Source organism: Schistocerca cancellata, chromosome 4, assembly GCF_023864275.1.
Source record: "Schistocerca cancellata isolate TAMUIC-IGC-003103 chromosome 4, iqSchCanc2.1, whole genome shotgun sequence".
In the NCBI taxonomy this organism is placed as follows: Eukaryota; Metazoa; Arthropoda; class Insecta; order Orthoptera; family Acrididae; genus Schistocerca; species Schistocerca cancellata.
The window spans coordinates 826,293,827-826,294,992 of record NC_064629.1 but is presented as its reverse complement, the minus strand read 5'-3'; positions in this window follow the sequence as shown (position 1 = coordinate 826,294,992).

Sequence of the window (1,166 nt, the reverse complement as noted above, 5' to 3'; positions counted from 1 at the left end):
TTTTCACGTTTACAATCAATAATGTCATATGGAATAATGTTTTGTGGTTATTCATTTTTAAGAAAGAACGTTTTCATTGCTCAAAAGCATACTGTAAGGATAATAGGTGATGCTCTCACCCATGATCACCTTGTAGACATCTGTTAAAGGAGAAGGACATTATGACTACTGCTTCACAGTCCACATTAATGCTGTTCTAAGTACAAATAGGGGTGCACAAAGCTATAACTTAAATTTTGGATTACTGAGCGAGGTGACACAGTGGTTAGAACACTGGACTCGCATTCTGGAGGACGACGGTTCTATCCCATGTCCGGCCATCCTGATTTAGGTTTTCTATGATTTTCCTAAATAACTCAAGGCAAATGCTGGGATGGTTCATTTGAAAGGGCACGGCCAACTTCCTTCCCCATCCTTACCTAATCCGATGAGACCAACGACCTTGCTGTTTGATCTCTTCCTCCAAACAACCCAACCCAACCCATAACATTTTGGATCACTTACCCAGGGACATAAAATGTCAGAGAGACAGCAAAGTAAAATTTGGAAACACACTGAAGAAGTTTCTTTTTCAGAACTCCTTCTATTTTTCAGAAGAATTACTATGACTGCAATGTGTAAAATGTTGTGGGTAAGAATTACTACCTCACATCTGTGTATTTAATAATAATAATAATATTGACTTATAAATGTTCAACATGTGGCCATATTTACAAATTAATTTGAGATGTGAATGTAAAATTACTCATTCCCTGTCACTGAGACGTATCATGTAAATGATCCATGGAACATGAAGCTAAATAACTATTTGTATCATAGACTGGAAATATGCCCACTTCCATTGCAGCAGGTGTATTGGCTTCTGAGTAATGAAAGAATCTGAACAAGTCTTCTAGCAGTAGACAGTAAACAAGATAATAAACACAGAAACGAGGAAATTCAGTTTATCTTCAGCCACATTCAAAATCTGTTATGTTCATTTAAAATTTAACATTTTCAAATGCAATCAATATTTTTTCTTATTGTGCCTTGTCAAATTCTTATATGCTATCAATATGCTACCTTTATGTGCCACTGTTTTCATGAACATTGCTGTCCATCATGTTTGATGTAACATTTTAATGAACTCAGGTGGTTTAATGAAACCAGATGGAGATCTACTCAGA